Consider the following 26,579-nt stretch of genomic DNA (forward strand, 5'->3'; position numbering starts at 1 on the left):
ATCATCATTTAGTGTTTCTTCATCTTCCCCACACTTATGCGTTTTTATTGGTCTAACAGTTTTGGTTTGTGGAGATCTAACTTTCGGTTCACAAAGGTGATCGATGTATCACCATCCCTAAGTGTTATTCTACCTTCTCTTACATCAATGAATGCCTCGGTGGTTGCTAAAAATGGGCGACCTAGAATTAGAGGAATATCAAGGTTTTCCTCCATATTAATCACTATGAAGTTTGCAACAAAGGTCAAACTTCCCACGTTAACAAGTAAATTATTTGCTATTCCAACCGGGTGTTTAATGGTTTGGTCAAATGATTGAACACCTATTTTGGTTGGTTTTAATTTACCCATGCCTAATCTTTTGTATAAGGAAAGAGGCATAATATTTGCACTTGCTCCTAAATCTGCGAGTCCATTATATACAGCACCATCATTAAGTAAGCAAGAAATGATAAATTCACCCGGGTCTCCTGCTTTAGTAAGTCGAGTTGGTTTGTAAACCTTTTTCGGGTGTTCTTTCCTTGGTTCTTTCATTTCTATTTGAATTTCTTGTTTACATTTTTCTTCGTTTTTTTGGAATGAGAGGTTTGTATAGGAATTCTTCTTCATCACTCAAATTTGAATCCTCCCTATATTCCAGTTTTGATTTTTCATATGTTGTTGATAACATATTTATGTTTTCATTTTGAAGGTTTTCTTGGGTGGTGAAATTATGATTAACTTCATTGTCAACTTCCATCGGACCATGTATGTAATGTTTAACTCTGTGACCATTAACTTTAAATTCAATCCCATTTGAATTTATTAATTCTGTCGTTCCGTATGGAAAAACTCTTTTGACTATGAATGGTCCAGACCATCTTGATTTCAATTTTCCAGGAAATAGCTTGAATCGTGAATTGAAAAGAAGAACTCTGTCTCCTTCTTTAAATTCTTTTGAACTTCTGATTCTTTTATCATGCCATTTCTTCGTTCTTTCCTTATAGATTAACGAATTTTCGTATGCTTCATGTCTTAATTCTTCTAATTCGTTTAGTTGACTTAAGCGTAGACGTCCGGCTTCATGTAAATCAAGATTACATATCTTCAAAGCCCAAAATGCTTTGTGTTCAATTTCTACTGGAAGATGACATGCTTTTCCATAAACAAGTCTAAAAGGTGTGGTTCCAATTGGAGTTTTGTAGGCTGTTCTAAAAGCCCAGAGTGCATCCTCCAATTTAATGGACCATTCCTTCGGATTTAATCCTACGGTTTTCTCTAGAATACGTTTTAAAGCTCGGTTGGTATTTTCAACTTGTCCACTTGTTTGTGGATGATATGCGGTGGAGATTTTATGAGTTACTCCATATCTTTTAAGAACTTTCTCAAGTTGATTATTACAGAAATGAGTACCCCGATCACTTATTAAAGCTTTCGGTGTTCCAAACCTTGCAAAAAGATATTTTAAAAAGTTGACTACAACTCGTGCATCGTTAGTTGGGAGAGCTTGTGCTTCCGCCCATTTAGATACATAATCAATGGCTACGAGTATATATAGATTATTATGAGATTTTGGAAATGGACCCATAAAGTCAATACCCCAAATGTCAAATACTTCACATACTTGGATGACATTTTGTGGCATTTCATCACGTTGACTTATTTTTCCAGCCCTTTGACAAGCATCACAGGATTTGCAAAGAAGGTGTGCGTCTTTGTAAATTGTAGGCCAATAGAATCCAGCATCATAAACTTTTCTTGCTGTTAGTTGAGGCCCATAATGCCCTCCTGTTGGTCCTGTGTGACAATGGTTTAAAATTTTACTAGCTTCATCTCCAAATACACATCGGCGTATTATTCCATCGGGACAACTTTTAAACAGATGTGGATCTTCCCAAAAATAGTGTTTTATATCACTGAAGAATTTCTTTCGTCTTTGGTACGATAATCCTTTTTCAAGGAATCCACAAACTAAGTAGTTTGCATAGTCTGCAAACCATGGAATTTCTTTATAATCTATCTTCAATAGATATTCATCAGGAAAGTTGTCTTGTATGGCCGATTCATTTAGAACTTCTAATTCGGGATTTTCAAGACGAGAAAGATGATCAGCGGCGAGGTTTTCTGCTCCTCTTTTATCTCGGATTTCAATATCAAACTCTTGTAAGAGTAAGATCCAACGGATTAATCTTGGTTTAGCATCTTGTTTCGAAAATAGGTATCTAAGAGCAGAATGGTCGGTATAGACCACCGTTTTTGCTAGAACGAGATATGATCGAAATTTGTCAAAAGCAAAGACAATAGCAAGGAGTTCTTTTTCAGTAGTTGTATAGTTCGTTTGTGCTCCTTGTAACGTCTTACTAGCATAATATATAGGTTGAAATCGTTTTTCAATCCTTTGTCCTAAAACGGCTCCCATTGCAAAATCACTTGCATCGCACATTAGTTCAAATGGTAGATTCCAATTTGGTGTTATCATGATCGGCGCATTAGTGAGTTTCTCTTTAAGAATATTAAAAGATTTGATACACTCATCTGAAAAGATGAATGGAGCATCCTTTTCTAGGAGTTTATTCATAGGAGTGGCAATTTTAGAAAAATCTTTTATGAAACGTCGGTAAAAACCGGCATGCCCTAGAAAACTCCTAACTCCTCTAACATTGGTGGGATGTGGAAGTTTAGCAATTACATCTACTTTAGCTCTATCCACTTCAATTCCTTCTTTTGAAATTTTATGACCAAGAACGATGCCTTCTTTAACCATGAAATGGCATTTCTCCCAATTAAGTACTGGATTTGATTGTTCACATCTAATAAGCATTCGTTCCAGATTAACTAGACATGATTCAAATGTATCACCGAAGACTGAAAAGTCATCCATGAAAACTTCCATGCATTCTTCTATCATGTCGTGAAAAATCGCCATCATACACCTTTGAAAGGTTGCTGGGGCATTGCAAAGTCCAAATGGCATGCGTTTGTAAGCAAAAGTACCATAAGGGCACGTGAATGTGGTTTTCTCTTGGTCCTCGGGTGCTATTGGAATTTGAAAATATCCGGAAAATCCATCTAGAAAACAATAGTAACTATTTTCGGCTAATCTTTCCAACATTTGATCAATGAAAGGTAAGGGAAAGTGATCTTTTCTGGTGGCGTCATTTAATTTTCTATAATCAATACATACACGCCATCCTGTTACAGTCCTAGTAGGAATAAGCTCATTTTTCTCATTTGTAATGACAGTCATGCCACCCTTCTTAGGCACGCATTGAACTGGGCTTACCCATGGACTATCAGAAATTGGATATATCAAACCTGCATCTAGCAGTTTAATAATCTCTTTCTTAACTACATCTTGCATATTAGGATTTAGTCTTCGTTGGCGTTGCACATACGTTTTATGACCTTCTTCCATAAGGATTTTATGTGTGCAATACGAAGGACTTATTCCTTTAATATCATGAATCTTCCATGCAATGGCTGGTTTATGAGCTTTCAACATAGAAATGAGTTGTGATTTCTCATTTTCAGTAAGAGAAGACGATATTATTACAGGTAATTCAGATTCACCATGTAAATAAGCGTATTCTAAATGGTTTGGAAGTGGCTTTAACTCTAATTTCGGAGGTTCTTCTATCGATGATTTATATCGATATCTGTCTTCTTCTTTTAGCATTTGAATTTCTTCTGTTGTTGGTTCATATCCATTAGCTATAAGTGTAGCTAACATTTCAGCTTCATCAATTGGTTCATTACCTTCTCCTAAAGAACATTCTCCTGTTCCTTGTAATTCTGGAAATTCTTCTAATAATTCTGCATGTGCATTTATAGTTTGAATATAATAACATGTATCATCTGCAGATTGTGGTTGTTGCATTGCTCTATCAACTGAAAAGGTAACACTCTCATCCTCTATACTTAGGGTCAATTTCTTACCGAACACGTCTATCATTGCTTTAGCCGTGTTTAAGAATGGTCTTCCTAATATGAGAGGAACTTGAGAATCTTCTTCCATGTCCAAAACAACAAAATCTACTGGAAATACTAAAGTACCAACTTTACCTAGCATGTTCTCCATTATCCCTCTAGGATATTTTATTGATCTATCAGCTAGTTGTATGCTTATTCTGGTTGGTTTCAATTCTCCAAGGTCTAGTTTAGCGTATAGTGAATACGGCATTAGATTTATACTAGCACCTAAGTCTGCCAATGCTTCTATTGAACTAAGACTACCCAGAAAACATGGAATTGTGAAACTTCCTGGATCAGATAGTTTTTCTGGTATCTTATTCAACAGTACTGCTGAACAATTAGCATTCATAGTAACAGCCGAGAGTTCTTCCATTTTCTTTCTATTTGAGATTAGATCTTTCAAGAATTTAGCATATCTAGGCATTCCTGAAATCACATCAATGAAAGGAAGATTTACATTTATCTGTTTAAACATATCCAAGAATTTAGATTGCTCGGCTTCAAGTTTCTCTTTCTTCATTTTACTCGGGTAAGGAAGTGGTGGTTGGTATGGTTTAACATAGGGTTTATCCTTAGCTGTGTTATCTTCATTAACCTTTTCAACTACCGGTTCTTTTTCCTTATCTTGATCGGGTTGTGGTTCTTGTGGAGTAGGAATAGCTTCATCAGAAGTTACAGGTATTTCAGGTGGTTTAAGTGTTGTACCACTTCTTGTGGTAATGGCTTTAGCTGTTTCATTCCGGGGGTTAGCATTTGTATCACTAGGTAGACTTCCCGGTTTTCTTTCACCTATTAACCTTGCTAGGTTACTTACTTCTTGTTCCAGATTTTGAATAGAAGCTTGTTGATTTTTAAATGCTTGAGCATTTTGTTCATTGGTTTGTTTTTGAGATGTGAAAAACTGTGTTTGAGTTTCAACTAGCTTCATCATCATATCTTCTAAATTCGGCTTTTTATCATCGGTTTGTTGTGGTGGTTTGTTTTGAAAATTAGGTCTTTGCTGATTGTAAGTATTATTGGATACTTGTTGATTGCTAGGACCTTGTTAGTTGTTGTATGGAATATTTCTGTTATAATTCTGGTTTTGATTGTAAATCGGTCTTGGCGGTTGATAATTATTCTGATAATTATTTCCAGGCCTTTGGTTTATGTATGAAATATTCTCTCTTTGTTTCATTGTTAATTCAATACTGAGACAATCTTTTGTCAAATGTGGTCCTCCACATTGCTCACAACTAATTCGTATTGAGTGAATATCTTTAGTCATCTTTTCCATTCATCTCTCGACAGCATCTATCTTTGTGGAAATGGAATCTAAGTCATGGCTAGAATCGGCTCTAGCTGCTTTAGATGATCTAACGATATCTTTTTCTTGGTGCCACTCATGTGAGTGGGAAGCAGTGTTATCAATAATTTTGTAAGCATCAGTTTCGGTTTTCTTCATAATAGAACCACCAGCTGCTATATTTATGTCTTTCCTTGTAGTGATGTCGCATCCTTGGTAGAATATTTGTACTATTTGACAGGTGTCTAAACCATGTTGCGGACATCCTCTTAATAACTTTCCAAATTTTGTCCACGCCTCATATAGAGTTTCATTCGGCTTCTGTGTGAACGTAACAATTTCTGCTTGAAGTCTTACGGCTTTAGATGCAGGAAAGAATTGTTTAAGAAATTTGTCAACTAAAACATCCCATGTATCGATCGCCCCTTCAGGTAACGATTCCAACCAATCTTTGGCTTCTCCCTTTAAAGTCCAGGGAAATAACATGAGATATATCTGTTCATCCTCCACTTCTCGGATTTTAAATAGTGTGCAGATCCTATTAAAGGTACGTAAATGTTCATTTGGATCTTCCTTTGGCGCACCACTAAATTGGCATTGATTAGTCACCATGTGTAGAATTTGTCCTTTGATTTCATAATCTGGCGCATTAATGTCTGGATGAGTAATTGCGTGACCTTGGCCAATGCGTTTAGCTCTCATTCGGTCTTCCATACTTAAAGGTTCCAGATTCTTCATAATTGAATTTGTTGAATCGGAATCACTAGAGGATTCTGATTTAATGGTTCGTTCCTCAACAATCTCTGTTTGAATGATTGGTGGTTCCGGAGGAAAGTTTAGTGGTTCAGGATCTACGAATCGTTCCTGGATATTCTCCGGATTCTCAATTGTGAGGTCGGGTTCAAAAAATGGATTATCGGAAATTTGAACTGGAGTACTTGGTCGACTGGATGACGATTCTAAAGAAAAATCAACGGCAGTAATATTTGCTAAATGTCTTGATCTAGTTACAGGTGGTGAACGTACAAAAGGTGGTGAACGTCTTGCTCGGTGCATTCACTGAATATCCTATTAGTTTTTAAAAGGAAAGAAAAATTATAATAAGTTATCCAATCAATAGACTTTTCTGATTTTGCCCATGTTTCGAATAGCCAAAAGATGCAGCAGAGGGGCAGGATTCGTTTGGTCTCAATATAATTGAGGACTGTTTGGCTCCAATAACCCGGTCCACGTACAAATCCAACTATTACTACGAACCAGAAAATTTTGATGTCTATTAATTTAATCACTTAAAATAAATTTTCGTAATTTTAAGAAATTTAGATAAGAAGTAGAATAAAAATCTATGTCCTAAAACTAGAATAGCGAGAAATAAGAAAGAAAAAGAGCGTGTCGGCAAAAGGTCGAAAAAGAAAAATGGTTGAAAAATAAAAGGTGACGGAAAAATAAAAGAAACTTATAAAACTTAAAAACAATTGACTAACCTAACCTTATTACTACAACTAACTTAAAATTATAATCGCAAATTGAGATTACTAATTGGAATGATAATTGATACATAGGTAAAAGTCGTCTAAAAATATTAAAGCTTACAGGAAAAACTAAATCCCAAATGAAAATAACTTAAAAAGAAACTAAAACTTAAAAAGGCCTCGCAAAATTCTAAAGCACCTAAATCTTAGTCTAAAGAAAAAGCACTTAAGGAATTCTACGGCAAAGCCTAAAAATCTAGAAGTAAAAATAACTATGGCAAAAACTAAGTTTAAAACTAAATATGAGCTAAAAATACAAATATTACGCTAAAACGATTGAAAAGGGACAAAATATAAAAATACACTAAAAGTTGTAAAAAGTACAATTTTTATAAAAATATTATTTTTATATTATTTATTTATTAAAACTATTAATTTTACAAATTAATTAAACTAATTAAACTAAATACATAAATTAATTAAAACTTAAATTTAATACTAAATTAATTAAATATTTAACCCTAATTACAAATTAATTAATAATAATTAATAATACTTCGTATTTAATGCAGATTAGGGTTCTGTGTGGCCCGTGTCAGACGGCTCCGCGACTTGCGGTATTCGATGCAGCAAACCTCCGCGAGTCGCGGGGTTCCAAAAATCAACTCAGGTACGTTTTTTATTCGACGTTTTTTTTTTAATTTCTGTTTTTATATTTTCTGTTTATAATGTATAATAAAAACTTATAATTAAAAACTTAAATAAAAATAGAACTTACTTTATAATTTTTAAAAATATCTTAAAAATAGATTTATATATATTAAATTTTTTTATTTTTTCGGTTTTTTTTATTTTTTATGTTTTAAATAAAAACAAAATACTTAAATAAAACTTATATAAAAATAAAGAAACTTTATAAAACTTAAATATTTAACAAAATCTTAAAAATACTGATATTTTTTTTTATATTTTCGAATAATTAAAACGTATTTTTATAAAAACGAATTTTAATAAAAGTAAACTAAAATTTTTTTTTTTTATATTAGCGTTGCGCTTCCGGCTTTTAAGAGATCCCCGGCAGCGGCGCCAAAAATATACTTGATGTTTCGCGAGGTGTATATAATACTATTAAATTTTACAAGAAATACTATTAAATACGATACAATTTTACACAAGATATTTATTTATTTAGAGAATGGATATACTTAAACCTTGCTACAACACTTATAGGCAGTGCACCTAATCGTACAGTAGTGTAGTTTTTAGTAAGTCCGGTTCGTTCCACCGGGAAATCTTTAAACAAAGCTTAACGCTATATTAGTTTACTTTTATAAAAATACAAATATATATATAAGTAATATTATTATTATAAAGGGGGGTTTTTACCGTTTAATGACCGGTTTGTCGATTTTAAAACTTTAGTCGCAGTTAAAACCAAATGTAAAATAATAAATAAATGCAAGACTTAATTTAAAGCGTAAAGTAAATAACGATAATGAAATTGTGAATAATAAAAGTGCGATAAAATAAAATTGCGATAATTAAAAAGTACGATAATTAAAAGTGCAATTAAATACAATAAAAATAAAAATACGATAATTAGAAGTGCAATTAAATATAAAATAAAGGAAATTAAATATGAAATAAAAGAATTATGCTTATTTAAACTTCCGTAATCATGATGTTTGACGTGTTGATTTTAGTTTTATGCCCATGGGTTAATTGTCGTTTGTCCTGGATTATTTAATATGTCCATACGGATTTGTCCATAATAGTCCATCAGTCATAAATATAAAGAGCGAAAGCCTTCGTCAAATTATTCTTATTCCCAAAGTCAAATATTCCAACTAATTGGGGATTCGAATTGTAACAAGGTTTTAATACTTTGTTTAATGAATACACCAGGTTATCGACTGCGTGTAAACCAAGGTTTTACTACTTTGTTAACAATTACACCAATTGTAGTGACCCGAACTTTTCCATGTTTATATATATATTAATTGAGATTGATATTTACATGATTAAATGTTTCCAACATGTTAAGCAATCAAACTTGTTAAGACTTGATTAATTGAAATATGTTTCATATAGACAATTGACCACCCAAGTTGACCGGCGATTCACGAACGTTAAAACTTGTAAAAATGACATGACGATATATATATGGATATACATATGGTTAACATGAGATTATGATAAGTAAGTATCTCCATAAGTATATTAACAATGAGTTCTATACATATAAACAAGACTACTAACTTAAGGATTTCGAAACGAGACATATATGTAACGATTATCGTTGTAACGACATTTAAATGTATATATATATATATATATATATATATATCATATTAAGATATATTAATATATCATAATATCATGATAATATAATAATTTAACATCTCATTAGATATAATAAACAATGGGTTAACAACAGTAATTGAGATCGTTAACTTAAAGGTTTCAAAACAACACTTACATGTAACGACTAACGATGACTTAACGACTCAGTTAAAATGTATATACATGTAGTGTATTTAGATGTATTAAAATACTTTTGGAAGACTTCAAGACATATATCAAAACACTCATACATAACGAAAATGGTTACAGTTACTTTTCCATTCTTTTCTTTCATCAAGAATTCTAGTCGTATTCTTACCCGTATTATACACAGCTTCAAAACGTACTTACTATGAGTATATACCAATAGGAACTAGCATGGGATTCCACTCTTGATTATGTCATGTATGACTAATCAATTTTAACTTCTACCATGAGCTAGTCAACTAACTAGAACTCCTTTTAACCCCACTCACCACTCACCAATTACCACTCATCATTCACTCCATTTCACTTCCAATTCTCTTTCTAATTCTCTCTCAACACACACAATATTATGAATGTATTTTTCCAGTAGTTAATCATCATCTTCATCAAAAATCACTTCAAGAATCAAGCTATAATCATCATAGGAAGAACACTTCAAGAACACTTCAAAAATCCCTTCAAGTTTACTAATTTACTTCCAAGCTTTCTAATCCATTCCAAGTAATCATCTAAGATCAAGAAACCTTTGTTATATACAGTAGGTTATCTTTCTTATTCAAGGTAATATTCATATTCAAACTTTGATTCAATTTCTATAACTATAAACTATCTTAATTCGAGTAATAATCTTACTTGAACTTGTTTTTGTGTCATGATCCTACTTCAAGAACTTTCAAGCCATCCAAGATCCTTTGAAGCTAGATCATTTCTTGTCACTTCCAGTAGGTTTACCTACTAAACTTGAGGTAGTAATGATGTTCATAACATCATTCGATTCATATATATAAAACTATCTTATTCGAAGGTTTAAACTCGTAATCACTAGAACATAGTTGAGTTAATTCTAAACTTGTTCGCAAACAAAAGTTAATCCTTCTAACTTGACTTTTAAAATTAAATACACACATGTTCTATATCTATATGATATGCTAACTTAAAGATTTAAAACCTGGAAACACGAAAAACACCGTAAAACCGGATTTACGCCGTCGTAGTAACACCGCGGGCTGTTTTGGGTTAGTTAATTAAAAACTATGATAAACTTTGATTTAAAAGTTGTTATTCTGAGAAAATGATTTTTATTATGAACATGAAACTATATCCAAAAATTATGGTTAAACTCAAAGTGGAAGTATGTTTTCTAAAATGGTCATCTAGACGTCGTTCTTTCGACTGAAATGACTACCTTTACAAAAATGACTTGTAACTTATTTTTCCGACTATAAACCTATACTTTTCTGTTTAGATTCATAAAATAGAGTTCAATATGAAACCATAGCAATTTGATTCACTCAAAACGGATTTAAAATGAAGAAGTTATGGGTAAAACAAGATTGGATAATTTTTCTCATTTTAGCTACGTGAAAATTGGTAACAAATCTATTCCAACCATAACTTAATCAACTTATATTGTATATTATGTAATCTTGAGATACCATAGACATGTATACAATGTTTCGACCTATCATGTCGACACATCTATATATATTTCGGAACAACCATAGACACTCTATATGTGAATGTTGGAGTTAGCTATACAGGGTTTAGGTTGATTCCAAAATATATATAGTTTGAGTTGTGATCAATACTGAGATACGTATACACTGGGTCGTGGATTGATTCAAGATAATATTTATCGATTTATTTCTGTACATCTAACTGTGGACAACTAGTTGTAGGTTACTAACGAGGACAACTGACTTAATAAACTTAAAACATCAAAATATATTAAAAGTGTTGTAAATATATTTTAAACATACTTTGATATATATGTATATATTGTTATAGGTTCGTGAATCAACCAGTGGCCAAGTCTTACTTCCCGACGAAGTAAAAATCTGCGAAAGTGAGTTATAGTCCCACTTTTAAAATCTAATATTTATGGGATGAGAATACATGCAGGTTTTATAAATGATTTACAAAATAGACACAAGTACGTGAAACTACATTCTATGGTTGAATTATCAAAATCGAATATGCCCCTTTTTATTAAGTCTGGTAATCTAAGAATTAGGGAACAGACACCCTAATTGACGCGAATCCTAAAGATAGATCTATTGGGCCTAACAAACCCCATCCAAAGTACCGGATGCTTTAGTACTTCGAAATTTATATCATATCCGAAGGGTGTCCCGGAATGATGGGGATATTCTTATATATGCATCTTGTTAATGTCGGTTACCGGGTGTTCACCATATGAATGATTTTTATCTCTATGTATGGGATGTGTATTGAAATATGAAATCTTGTGGTCTATTGTTACGATTTGATATATATAGGTTAAACCTATAACTCACCAACATTTTTGTTGACGTTTAAAGCATGTTTATTCTCAGGTGAATACTAAGAGCTTCCGCTGTTGCATACTAAAATAAGGACAAGATTTGGAGTCCATGTTTGTATGATATTATGTAAAAACTGCATTCAAGAAACTGAATTCGATGTAACATATTTGTATTGTAAACCATTATGTAATGGTCGTGTGTAAACAGGATATTTTAGATTATCATTATTTGATAATCTACGTAAAGCTTTTTAAACCTTTATTTATGAAATAAAGGTTATGGTTTGTTTTAAAAATGAATGCAGTCTTTGAAAAACGTCTCATATAGAGGTCAAAACCTCGCAACGAAATCAATTAATATGGAACGTTTTTAATCAATAAGAACGGGACATTTCAGTTGGTATCCGAGCGTTGGTCTTAGAGAACCAGAAAATTTGCATTAGTGTGTCTTATCGAGTTTGTTAGGATGCATTAGTGAGACTGGACTTCGACAGTGTTTTCTTTAAAAATGATTGCTTAACATTTTTGTTGGAAACTATATATTTTTAACATATGAATATTATGTGATATATTAATCTCTTAACGTGTTTGATATTATGTGATAGATGTCTACCTCTAGAACAAGTCCCATTGACTCACCTAATAATAATGAAGAGTCAAATGTAAATTGGAATGATTCGTGGACTGATTCACAAGTTCCCGAAGAGGAACCGGAAGAAGAGTCGGAACCGGAAGAAGAATCGGAACCGGAAGAAGAATCGGAACCGGAAGAAGAAATAGAACCGGTGGGAGAAATAATAAAACGGTTAAGTAAAAGAAAATCCTCAACCAACCGACCAAGGTTAATTATGGTCAATGGTGTTTCCGCCAAGGAAGCAAAATATTGGGAGGATTACCAATTCTCCGATGAATCGGATTCCGACGAGAATTCCGATGATGTTATAGAAATTACCCCAACTGAATTTAAAAAGGCAAAAGAAAAGAATAAGGGAAAGGGCATAAAAATAGAGAAATCTAATTCCAACCCCGATGAACTTTATATGTATCGTCAACCCCCGAAGTCCTTAAGTTGTAACAATGACCCGGGAACCTCTAAACCACCAGGTTTTTCTAAACCAATGTGGACAACGACAGCTCGTATTAGGGGAACATCATATATCCCTAGAAACTTGGCAAAACGAACCAAAGCCGAACAAGAAGAAACGAGCGAGTCGGAATAAGATAGTTGTATTCGTGTGGTGTAATATATGTAATATAGTGTGCTTGTGCTTTATGATATATGTAAAAATTGCTTGTATTAATAAGTATTTTTTTTATGAATCTAACTCTTGTCTATTTTACAGTATAAAAACACAAAATGGATAGACAACCCAATATTTTAAGAGACCTACCCGGAGACATGATTGATGAAATCTTGTCTAGAGTCGGTCAGAATTCCTCGGCACAACTATTTAAGGCGAGATCAGTTTGTAAGACATTCGAAGAACGTTCCAAGAATGCCTTGGTTTATAAAAGGCTTTCGTTCGAAAGATGGGGGATATCACATTGGGAAATCCATAAGTTACGATGTGTTTACTTTGACGCATATATTGCGGGAAACCCAAATGCTATTTTACGCAACGGGTTAAGAAATTATTTTGACTCAGTATATCCGAATATTGGACTTCGTGATTTAGAAAAAGGGGCTAACATGCAACATAAAGAAGCATGTTATGCTTACGGATTAGTAATGTTCGCTTCTCACCAAAGTGAGAACAAGAACATCGAGCTACAACTATTAAACAAAACGTTCCCACAAGTGACGGAGTTGGTAATTGGGGTAAGAAATGAGGTTTTTAGATTGTTACGAGACTGTTGGACATTACGTAACCCTCGTCCCTTTGACGACGTTACAACACGCTGTCTTATCAATGGCCATAACGGTTATGTTCCACAAGACCAAGGATGGGAAGTAATCCTAGTAAAACCAGAATGCATGACTTGTTTCTGGACGTATGAATTACGTGTCTTTATTGCCTTTGCTGAACGACTTGTGTACTAGCTAGAATTATCTTCACAACCATCTTGTATCAAATTTATTGTGTGCTATAATTCATGCTATATGTAAAATAAGCGGTATTGTAAGTTTGTAAAATATTGTATAAAAGTTTGAACGCGAAATATTATTACAATCAGTTTTTCATATAGAATTGTAGTAGTTGAATTGTATATTAGCTACTAAGTATGAACTTAACGGGTAGGTACTACCCGAATTTAAACTTATAAAACGCTAATATGAAGAAAAAGCTTTTATAAATGAGTTCATATTATGCTACGAAATACTATTAACTACTCTTAATATTCTGTATGATTAACTTGTTCCATTTGACTATTTTGAAGGAAATGGCACCGACTACTCGACACACCGTGAATATGAATGAAGAGGAATTCCGTACTTTTCTAGCTTCAAACATTGCCGCAGTACAGGCTGCGCTACATACCAACAATAACCTTGGATTTGGCAGTACAGGAAATCGTGTAGGATGCACCTACAAAGAATTCACTGCCTGCAAACCTTTGGAATTTGATGGAACCGAAGGACCAATCGGATTGAAACGGTGGACCGAGAAGGTCGAATCGGTGTTTGCCATAAGTAAGTGTACTGAAGAGGACAAAGTGAAGTACGCTACGCATACCTTCACAGGTTCTGCGTTAACATGGTGGAATACCTATCTAGAGCAAGTGGGACAAGATGATGCGTACGCACTACCGTGGTCAGCATTCAAGCACTTGATGAACGAGATGTACCGTCCCAGAACCGAGGTCAATAAGCTCAAGACAGAACTTAGAGGGTTACGAACCCAAGGATTTGATATTACCACATACGAAAGACGATTCACAGAATTGTGCCTTTGGTGTCCGGGAGCGTTCGAAGATGAGGAAGAGAAGATCGACGCGTTTTTGAAAGGATTACCGGAAAGAATCCAAGAAGATATAAGTTCACACGAGCCCGCCTCCATACAACAGGCATGTAGAATGGCTCACAAACTAGTGAACCAGATTGAAGAAAGAATTAAAGAACAGACTGCTGAAGAGGCCAATGTGAAGCAAGTCAAAAGAAAGTGGGAGGAAAACGGTGATAAGAATCACCAATACAACAACAACAGCAATTACAACAATAATCGCAACAATTATCCCAACAATCGCAACATCAATCGCAACTACAACAAACGGCCCAACAACAACAACAACAACAACTACAACAATCATCTCAACAACAATAATAACCGCAACAACAACAACAATCAGAAGCAGGTATGTCAAAGGTGTGAAAAGTATCACTCGGGGTTCTGCACCAAATTTTGCAACAAGTGTAAAAGAAATGGTCATAGCGCGGCGAAGTGTGAGGTCTACGGACCAGGGGTTAATAGAACGAAAGGAACAAATGGTGTCGGAACGAGTAATGGCAGAGCAAGTAGTGTCGGAGCAAGTTATGCCAATGTAGTTTGTTATAAATGTGGAAAACCGGGCCACATTATTAGAAATTGCCCAAACCAGGAGAACACAAATGGACAAGGCCGCGGAAGAGTTTTCAATATTAATACGGCAGAGGCACAGGAAGACCCGGAGCTTGTTACGGGTACGTTTCTTATTGACAATAAATCTGCTTACGTTTTATTTGATTCGGGTGCGGATAGAAGCTATATGAGTAGAGATTTTTGTGCTAAATTAAGTTGTCCATTGACGCCTTTGGATAGTAAATTTTTACTCGAATTAGCAAACGGTAAATTAATTTCAGCAGATAATATATGCCGGGATCGAGAAATTAAACTGGGTAGCGAAATATTTAAGATTGATTTGATACCAGTAGAGTTAGGGAGTTTTGATGTAATAGTTGGCATAGACTGGCTGAAGAAGGTGAAAGCAGAGATCGTATGTTATAAAAATGCAATTCGCATTGTACGAGAACAAGGAGAACCCTTAATGGTGTACGGAGAAAAGGACAACATGAAGCTACATCTTATTAGTAATTTGAAGGCACAAAAACTAATAAGAAAAGGTTGCTATGCTATTCTAGCACACGTCGAGAAAGTACAAACTGAAGAAAAGAGCATCAATGATGTTCCCATTGCAAAAGAATTTCCCGATGTATTTCCGAAAGAATTACCGGGATTACCCCCACAGCGATCCGTTGAATTTCCAATAGATCTTGTACCTGGAGCTGCACCAATAGCTCGTGCTCCTTACAGACTCGCACCCAGCGAGATGAAAGAACTGCAAAGCCAATTACAAGAACTTTTAGAGCGTGGTTTCATTCGACCAAGCACATCACCGTGGGGAGCTCCTATTTTGTTTGTCAAGAAGAAAGATGGTACATTCAGGTTGTGTATCGACTACCGAGAGTTGAACAAACTTACCATCAAGAACCGCTAACCACTACCGAGAATCGACGACTTATTTGATCAACTACAAGGCTCGTCTGTTTATTCAAAGATTAAATTACGTTCCGGGTATCATCAAATGCGGGTGAAAGAAGATGATATTCCAAAGACTGCCTTCAGAACACATTACGGTCATTACGAGTTTATGGTCATGCCGTTTAGTTTAACTAATGCACCAGCTGTGTTCATGGACCTTATGAACCGAGTGTGTGGACCATACCTTGACAAGTTTGTCATTGTTTTCATTGATGACATACTTATTTACTCAAAGAATGACCAAGAACACGGTGAACATTTGGGAAAGGTGTTAGAAGTATTGAGGAAGGAAGAATTGTACGCTAAGTTTTCAAAGTGTGTATTTTGGTTGGAAGAAGTTCAATTCCTCGGTCACATAGTGAACAAAGAAGGTATTAAGGTGGATCCGGCAAAGATAGAAACTGTTGAAAAGTGGGAAACCCCGAAAACTCCGAAACACATACGCCAGTTTTTAGGACTAGCTGGTTACTACAGAAGGTTCATCCAAGACTTTTCCAGAATAGCAAAACCCTTGACTGCATTAACGCATAAAGGGAAGAAATTTGAATGGAATGATGAACAAGAGAAAGCGTTTCAGTTATTGAAGAAAAAGCTAACTACGGCACCTATATTGTCATTGCCTGAAGGGAATGATGATTTTGTGATTTATTGTGACGCATCAAAGCAAGGTCTCAGTTGTGTATTAATGCAACGAACGAAGGTGATTGCTTATGCGTCTAGACAATTGAAGATTCACGAACAAAATTATACGACGCATGATTTGGAATTAGGCGCGGTTGTTTTTGCATTAAAGACTTGGAGGCACTACTTATATGGGGTCAAAAGTATTATATATACCGACCACAAAAGTCCTCAACACATATTTAATCAGAAACAACTGAATATGAGGCAGCGTTGGTGGATTGAATTATTAAATGATTACGACTTTGAGATTCGTTACCACCCGGGGAAGGCAAATGTGGTAGCCTATGCCTTGAGCAGGAAGGACAGAGAACCCATTCGAGTAAAATCTATGAATATAATGATTCATAATAACCTTACTACTCAAATAAAGGAGGCGCAACAGGGAGTTTTAAAAGAGGGAAATTTAAAGGATGAAATACCCAAAGGATCGAAGAAACATCTTAATATTCGGGAAGACGGAACCCGGTATAGGGCTGAAAGGATTTGGGTACCAAAATTTGGAGATATGAGAGAAATGGTACTTAGAGAAGCTCATAAAACCAGATACTCAATACATCCTGGAACGGGGAAGATGTACAAGGATCTCAGGAAATATTTTTGGTGGCCGGGTATGAAAGCCGATGTTGCTAAATACGTAGGAGAATGTTTGACGTGTTCTAAGGTCAAAGCTGAGCATCAGAAACCATCAGGTCTACTTCAACAACCCGAAATCCCGGAATGGAAATGGGAAAACATTACCATGGATTTCATCACTAAATTGCCAAGGTCTGCAAGTGGTTTTGATACTATTTGGGTAATAGTTGATCGTCTCACCAAATCAGCACATTTCCTGCCAATAAGAGAAGATGATAAGATGGAGAAGTTAGCACGACTGTATTTGAAGGAATTCATCTCCAGACATGGAATACCAATCTCTATTATCTCTGATAGGGATGGCAGATTTATTTCAAGATTCTAGCAGACATTACAGCAAGCATTAGGAACTCGTCTAGACATGAGTACTGCCTATCATCCACAAACTGATGGGCAGAGCGAAAGGACGATACAAACGCTTGAAGACATGCTACGAGCATGTGTTATTGATTTCGGAAACAGTTGGGATCGACATCTACCATTAGCAGAATTTTCCTACAACAACAGCTACCATTCAAGCATTGAGATGGCGCCGTTTGAAGCACTTTATGGTAGAAAGTGCAGGTCTCCGATTTGTTGAAGTGAAGTGGGGGATAGACAGATTACGGGTCCAGAGATTATACAAGAAACTACCGAGAAGATCATCCAAATTCAACAACGGTTGAAAACCACCCAAAGTCGACAAAAGAGCTACGCTGACATTAAAAGAAAAGATATAGAATTTGAAATTGGGGAGATGGTCATGCTTAAAGTTGCACCTTGGAAAGGCGTTGTTCGATTTGGTAAACGAGGGAAATTAAATCCAAGGTATATTGGACCATTCAAGATTATTGATCGTGTCGGACCAGTAGCTTACCGACTTGAGTTACCTCAACAACTCGCGGCTGTACATAACACTTTCCACGTCTCGAATTTGAAGAAATGTTTTGCTAAAGAAGATCTCACTATTCCGTTAGATGAAATCCAAATCAACGAAAAACTCCAATTCATCGAAGAACCCGTCGAAATAATGGATCGTGAGGTTAAAAGACTTAAGCAAAACAAGATACCAATTGTTAAGGTTCGATGGAATGCTCGTAGAGGACCCGAGTTCACCTGGGAGCGTGAAGATCAGATGAAGAAGAAATACCCGCATCTATTTCCAGAAGATTCGTCAACACCTTCAACAACTTAAAATTTCGGGACGAAATTTATTTAACGGGTAGGTACTGTAGTGACCCGAACTTTTCCATGTTTATATATATATTATTTGAGATTGATATTTACATGATTAAATATTTCCAACATGTTAAGCAATCAAACTTGTTAAGACTTGATTAATTGAAATATGTTTCATATAGACAATTGACCACCCAAGTTGACCGGCGATTCACGAACGTTAAAACTTGTAAAAACGACATGACGATATATATATGGATATACATATGGTTAACATGAGATTATGATAAGTAAGTATCTCCATAAGTATATTAACAATGAGTTATATACATATAAACAAGACTACTAACTTAAGGATTTCGAAACGAGACATATATGTAACGATTATCGTTGTAACGACATTTAAATGTATATATATCATATTAAGATATATTAATATATCATAATATCATGATAATATAATAATTTAACATCTCATTAGATATAATAAACAATGGGTTAACAACATTAATTGAGATCGTTAACTTAAAGGTTTTAAAACAACACTTACATGTAACGACTAACGATGACTTAACGACTCAGTTAAAATGTATATACATGTAGTGTATTTAGATGTATTAAAATACTTTTGGAAGACTTCAAGACATATATCAAAACACTCATACTTAACGAAAATGGTTACAGTTACTTTTCCATTCTTTTCTTTCATCAAGAATTCTAGTCGTATTCTTACCCGTATTATACACAGCTTCAAAACGTACTTACTATGAGTATATACCAATAGGAACTAGCATGGGATTCCACTCTTGATTATGTCATGTATGACTAATCAATTTTAACTTCTACCATGAGCTAGTCAACTAACTAGAACTCCTTTTAACCCCACTCACCACTCACCAATTACCACTCATCATTCACTCCATTTCACTTCCAATTCTCTTTCTAATTCTCTCTCAACACACACACTATTATGAACATATTTTTCCAGTAGTTAATCATCATCTTCATCAAAAATCACTTCAAGAATCAAGCTATAATCATCATAGGAAGAACACTTCAAGAACACTTCAAAAATCCCTTCAAGTTTACTAATTTACTTCCAAGCTTTCTAATCCATTCCAAGTAATCATCTAAGATCAAGAAACCTTTGTTATATACAGTAGGTTATCTTTCTTATTCAAGGTAATATTCATATTCAAACTTTGATTCAATTTCTATAACTATAAACTATCATAATTCGAGTAAAAATCTTACTTGAACTTGTTTTTGTGTCATGATCCTACTTCAAGAACTTTCAAGCCATCCAAGATCCTTTGAAGCTAGATCATTTCTTGTCACTTCCAGTAGGTTTACCTACTAAACTTGAGGTAGTAATGATGTTCATAACATCATTCGATTCATATATATAAAACTATCTTATTCGAAGGTTTAAACTCGTAATCACTAGAACATAGTTTAGTTAATTCTAAACTTGTTCGCAAACAAAAGTTAATCCTTCTAACTTGACTTTTAAAATTAACTACACACATGTTCTATATCTATATGATATCCGAACTTAATGATTTAAAACCTGGAAACACGAAAAACACCGTAAAACCGGATTTACGTCGTCGTAGTAACACCGCGGGCTGTTTTGGGTTAGTTAATTAAAAACTATGATAAACTTTGATTTAAAAGTTGTTTTTCTGAGAAAATGATTTTTATTATGAACATGAAACTATATCCAAAAATTATGGTTAAACTCAAAGTGGAAGTATGTTTTCTAAAATGGTCATCTAGACGTCGTTCTTTCGACTGAAATGACCACCTTTACAAAAATGACTTGTAACTTATTTTTCCGACTATAAACCTATACTTTTTCTGTTTAGATTCATAATATAGAGTTTAATATAAAACCATAGCAATTTGATTCACTCAAAACGAATTTAAAATGAAGAAGTTATGGGTAAAACAAGATTGGATAATTTTTCTCATTTTAGCTACGTGAAAATTGGTTACAAATCTATTCCAACCATAACTTAATCAACTTGTATTGTATATTATGTAATCTTGAGATACCATAGACACGTATACAATGTTTCGACCTATCATGTCGACACATCTATATATATTTCGGAACAACCATAGACACTCTATATGTGAATGTTGGAGTTAGCTATACAGGGTTGAGGTTGATTCCAAAATATATATAGTTTGATTTGTGATAAATACTGAGATACGTATACACTGGGTCATGGATTGATTCAAGATAATATTTATCGATTTATTTCTGTACATCTAACTGTGGACAACTAGTTGTAGGTTGCTAACGAGGACAGCTGACTTAATAAACTTAAAACATCAAAATATATTAAAAGTGTTGTAAATATATTTTGAACATACTTTGATATATATGTATATATTGTTATAGGTTCGTGAATCAACCAGTGGCCAAGTCTTACTTCCCGACGAAGTAAAAATCTGTGAAAGTGAGTTATAGTCCCACTTTTAAAATCTAATATTTTTGGGATGAGAATACATGCAGGTTTTATAAATGATTTACAAAATAGACACAAGTACGTGAAACTACATTCTATGGTTGAATTATCGAAATCGAATATGCCCCTTTTTATTAAGTCTGGTAATCTAAGAATTAGGGAACAGACACCCTAATTGACGCGAATCCTAAATATAGATCTATTGGGCCTAACAAACCCCATCTAAAGTACCGGATGCTTTAGTACTTCGAAATTTATATCATATCCAAAGGGTGTCCCGGAATGATGGGTATATTCTTATATATGCATCTTGTTAATGTCGGTTACCAGGTGTTCACCATATGAATGATTTTTATCTCTATGTATGGGATGTGTATTGAAATATGAAATCTTGTGGTCTATTGTTACGATTTGATATATATAGGTTAAACCTATAACTCACCAACATTTTTGTTGACGTTTAAAGCATGTTTATTCTCAGGTGAATACTAAGAGCTTTCGCTGTTGCATACTAAAATAAGGACAAGATTTGGAGTCCATGTTTGTATGATATTGTGTAAAAACTGCATTCAAGAAACTGATTTCGATGTAACATATTTGTATTGTAAACCATTATGTAATGGTCGTGTGTAAACAGGATATTTTAGATTATCATTATTTGATAATCTACGTAAAGCTTTTTAAACCTTTATTTATGAAATAAAGGTTATGGTTTGTTTTAAAAATGAATGCAGTCTTTGAAAAACGTCTCATATAGAGGTCAAAACCTCGCAACGAAATCAATTAATATGGAACATTTTTAATCAATAAGAACGGAAATTTCATTATCCTCGTTATGAAGGTGTTGGTGATGATCTTCCAACTTTTGCTGATTATTTTCAGATGAATGATGAGCTTTTGAACAGACAGTGTAAAGAAAAGGAACAGAAAGAACAAGAAAGTGTGTTACCAGAAGGTTTCTTGCCAGTGAAGATCAACAAAGAAAAAGTTGAAGTGTTGGAAGAAGAATGGAAGATTATGATGCGGATTAGGCAGTATGTGATGAAGCCTAAGTTGGAGCCGAAATTTTTGAAGTTTATCGAGCACTGTGAGAGTTTACGTGCTAAGGGAAAGATAATAGCCTGGGCTTATATTAAAGAATTTGATATATATGCGATAAAGAACGAACATGGAGTGGATTATATCAAATCTCCATATGAATTCAAAACGTTACCTTATTTTGAGTTTATGCAGGTGGCCAGGCTTAAGATGTTGTATCAGGATTATTATGGAGTTCCTGATATTTTGGTTCATAAGATAAGAAGATCATATCAGTCACCTAATTTCATAGGTTTTCGTCCTCAGTTTCCGAAGATCTCTTATAGAACGAACAAGAAAACAGGGGTAAGAAGGAAGATGGTAAAATATCAACCTGTGAGGTATATGCGGAAGGTTCCTTTGAGGAAGATGCCGCAGCACTTCAGTCCTCGTTTTCGTTGGTGGTATTATGATGAACGCTCGGAGGAAGCGATTATTGTGTTAGACAAAGATGGAGGAGATGAAAATGATAGTATAAGGGTTCTAGATCCAGTTTGGTTGAGAAACTGCTGTGAAGAAGATATGTTTACCCTTTACTACAACAAGATGTTGTATCGCCCAGAGAATCGTGTGCAAGCTGAACAGTATTGCAGAGTTGTTAAACTTTTCTATCTGAAGAACTGGGTGACAGATCCTTATACGGATTGATAACCGAATGCTTTATTGAAACGGCTAGGTCTTAGGCGGAGTTTGTAGGTGCATGAATCCCCAGCCGTTATTTGCTTTTATGTTTAACACATTTCGGTTATGTAATAATGTTTACTCGAGACTATTGATTATATTTGTGTTTGTGCGTACTTAATTTATTAAATGATCAATATGTTAAACTGCAGACACCCGACCGACTGTGTCATTCAGACGACCGAGTGTACACAGACACTCAACCGAGTGTGTCTGTGTTCACTATATATACGGGTTTAGACTTATTTGATGAGGTTACTCATCCCATTCACCCTAAGTCGTAGGTTTTCATCTCCAGTGAACCCTAACACCATATACCACCGAAATCCATCGTCTAGGTGTCGATCTAATCTAGTTTTGGCTCTAGGTTTGATCTATTCGATCCCGAAACGACCCATATCTCGGTTTAACCTTGTTCTAGTGTATTCTGCCTCTAGGATAGATTGCAAGCGACCTAAGATCCTAAGTATAAACGTCTACAACGATAACTTCCATAATAATTTTTTAGTTACCTTTGAGAACGTTTAACTAAATCCGAATGTTGTTAATATCAACCCAGGGAGGGAAAAGGCAATTAGTCCATTTTGCAATGTTCACCCAAACTTGAGCAGTCGTGTTACAATGAATGAAAGAGTGATCAATTGCTTCCAAGTAATCAAGAGTAGTATCGCATAGTACGGATGGGACATCAATGTTCTTTTGTTTAGGTTATCTTTTGTTGGAAGATCATTTTTAACAAACTCCGAACGAAACTATTAATTTTTAAAGGGACAAATTTACACCAAAAAAGAGGTTATGAAGGACCTGTAAGAGAAGTCGATGTTAGCTTTGTTTAGATTGTTATCATCACAACCACTCCATCACCGCGCTAGTTCTACAGATTGCATTTTATTTAATTAAATTTTAAAAATTTTAAACTAGTTTTATACAATCACTAAATAAATGCAGCTGGTGTTGGTTATTAATGCCCAAGACACAACTTATGTCTATACTACTAATAACATTTGAACCTATAGGGTCACACACAATGAGCAAATAAATATCAATTACATATTTGAATATGATTCTTATATTACAACCTTATTATACATATTGTGTCATTGTTATTTAATAGAAATAATAATACTACAATTATATATAAACAAATATCCATACATATGTATAGAGATGTCTATGTGTTGGATAACAAGTAACCTTTGTTACTTGTTTCTATCTTGTAATTTATATAAAATGTTCAAGTATACATTATCAAAGACATTATTAAAAGCTATCCATACACATTGTTTTATTCAATATGTTTAATAAATAAATGTGCATTATAGACTTATAATGGAAGTCATTATGACCTTACACTAATTGGTGGAAGAAAAGAAAAAGTGAAATGATGAACCATGATGGCTTAGTTGTTGTAGTTTTCTTTAAAATGTAAGAGTACATACGTATACTACTTACAAGATAGAAAACACATACACACTTATAAGTCTCAAGATGTTATCTTTCTTTATTTAAAAGGTTCTAAGTATTCTTTCATATTTGAAAGATTAATAAGAAAACAAGATAGGATTAAAACAAGAAATAAGAAAGGTTGTTTCTTATACTTGTTTTCAAGGGTTGTGAAGGACTAGCATCCGGTTGATATTGGAGTTTGCGTGTAACATCCCGCATTTTTTCGTTAAATTATTTTTAACGCCGTCTTTTATTTTATTTTATTTTATTTTAATAATATTCTTCGTATCTAGATTCGTAACCTCCGTTAGCAAACATTCATAATATTTTCGTTATTGGATTATAATGTCTCCCGTACTCTCGTGTAATTCAAAATAATTCGTTTGGTTAATTTCCGCACCCACTTTGAAACTTGAGGAACCGAGGTTGCCAAGTGGGCAAAGTAGTTGACTAGGTCAACTAGTCAACCCACCTTATCCACCACTCATTTCCACCTCCACCTCCACCTCCTCTTTCTCTCTTTCTCTCTTCTTACTTCCATTTTTGAACCATAACACCCAAACACACAAATTCATCATCTAATTTCGGATTTGGAGGCTAACATCAAAACAAATTACATACTTGGAATCCTCTCTCCATCCTCTACAATTTGATACCAATTTCATCTCATTTGGGTAACTTTCTAAAATCACTAGATTTTGTGTTCTTGATGTTTTTGAATTATAAATTTGTTAATTAGTGTCTATGGCTCAAGTCTAACATCAATATATGACTTGTATACTCGATTTGTTGTTTTGGAGTAACTAGCATGAACTTGAAAATGGGTTTGCTTAATCTTTGATTTTGGAAGATTAAATGTTGTTAAATTGTTAAAGTTCATGTTTTAATTGTGTTACTAGTATCACTAGCTTCATTTTGATGTGTAGGTTGATTTGTAAAACTTCAAATACATGATTAGTGATTTTGTGAATTTTGATTAGGGTTTGATGAACTTGAAATGAACTTTTGATACTTTGAATGCCATGAAATGTTGTTAGTAAGTGTTTAGTTGTATTGCATGAGTAATTACCTTCGAAACGGCATATCACATGTGTGGATTGGATTCCCGAATCATGTAATGCATTTCAAGAACTTGAAACTTTGAAAATGGACTTTAAATGATCACTTGACGAGAAATCGGTTATTGGAAATGATGTTTTTTGTTTGATGAAACGTGTTTAGTTGTGTTCCTTGTGAAAAGAGCTTTCCAACGATATAAGGTGCGAGTTCTAAGTGTTTGCGGTTTGTGTTTTGTGCATGAAAAGATTTTGGTTTGGACTTAGAAAAACTGAAACTAGCCAGGTACCAGCTCCCGTGTATTGTCACGGCGGGATAATTGTGGGCCGCTGCGCGGCATAAGCCGTGTCCAGGTTCTTGTCATAACCCATCCTTAACCATAAGAACAAGTTAGATAACGTATGATTTCATTGCGAGGTATTGACCTCTATATGCGACATTTTTAAAAGAACAACTGCATTTATTTTACATTACAAACCAAACTCTTATTTTAATACAAGCTTTAGACAATATAAAGATGATTATCGTTTAGCGATAATCTTAGACTTACAAACTTTACAAATGATGATTACAATACGATTTCTAGCATATTTTACAATACAACTCCTCGGATATGCAGTTTTGTTTTTGACACAAATATGCGTACACAAGATCTTGCTTAAATTCAACATGTTGCAGCGGAAGCTTTTAGTTATCACCTGAGAATAGACATGTTTAAAACGTCAACATAAAGTTGGTGAGATATAGGTTTAATGCCGGCAGCGATATAAATATAGACCATAAGATTTCATATGTAAACATTTTAATAAAAATATTCTAAGTGGTTGAGCACTTGGTAACCATACTTAACATTTAATCACGTCGCATATTCCCTTTATTATGAAATCTAACTACACCGTACCAAGTGTAGTCACGAAACGAAGTACTGTGCAACCGTTGAATACTGGTCGTCCAGTCCGGTTGGGGTTGTCAGGCCCGATAGATCTATCAACAGGATTCGCGTTTACAATACCCATGTAAATTGTAGTTACCAAGCTACAGGGAAGTATGCCAGTGGTACAACTCAACGTAGAATATATTTTTCAGTTACTTGTGTCCATAACGTAAAACATAAAATACATGTATTCTCATCCCGAAATACTTAGAGTTTAAAAGTGGGACTATATACTCACTTTTGCCTTGAAGATATATATATATTTTGACTTGGTCTCCGATTGATATCACGAACCTATCCATATATAATATATATCAATATATTTTCATTTTAAACAATCGTCACATATATATACTTATAATACTTTTAATGTCTTCTTAGTCCGTAGTTTGCAATTAAATTTTAATGGTTCATTTTTAGGTGTTTAATAAATAA

This window comes from Rutidosis leptorrhynchoides, chromosome 5, assembly GCF_046630445.1.
Source record: "Rutidosis leptorrhynchoides isolate AG116_Rl617_1_P2 chromosome 5, CSIRO_AGI_Rlap_v1, whole genome shotgun sequence".
Lineage (NCBI taxonomy): Eukaryota > Viridiplantae > Streptophyta > Magnoliopsida > Asterales > Asteraceae > Rutidosis > Rutidosis leptorrhynchoides.